The 386-nt window shown below is 39.4% G+C and overlaps 1 protein-coding gene across 1 annotated transcript in view; it reads left to right on the forward strand.

Annotated features, from left to right (window-relative positions):
• The window catches only part of LOC127742838 (uncharacterized), a 46,471-nt gene that overhangs the window by 27,984 nt on the left and 18,101 nt on the right, over positions 1-386 (forward strand). The gene's annotated exons all lie outside the window — the stretch shown is intronic.

The raw sequence follows: 386 nt of genomic DNA on the forward strand, positions 1-386 counted from the left end.
ACAATGGGACAAATCAGAAGAAAGGAGTTCTTGAGATTGATACTCTGAATGCCATATTGGCTCAGAACAAAATATTGACTCAGCAAGTCAATATGATTTGTCAAAGTCTGTCTAGAAAGCAAGCTGCACTAGACAGTACTAAGGACGCTTCATCTGAAGAAGAAGCTTATGATCCTGAGAAGCCTTCAATGGAAGAGGTGAATTACATGGGAGAACCCTATGGAAACACCTATAATCCTTCATGGAGAAATCATCCAAATCTCTCATGGAAGAATCAACAGAGACCTCAACAATGTTTCAACAACAATAATGGTGGAAGAAACAGGTTTAGCAATGGCAAGCCTTTTCCATCATCTTCTCAGCAACAGACAGAGAATTCTAAGCTA

Source organism: Arachis duranensis, chromosome 10 (assembly GCF_000817695.3).
Source record: "Arachis duranensis cultivar V14167 chromosome 10, aradu.V14167.gnm2.J7QH, whole genome shotgun sequence".
NCBI classification, from domain to species: domain Eukaryota; kingdom Viridiplantae; phylum Streptophyta; class Magnoliopsida; order Fabales; family Fabaceae; genus Arachis; species Arachis duranensis.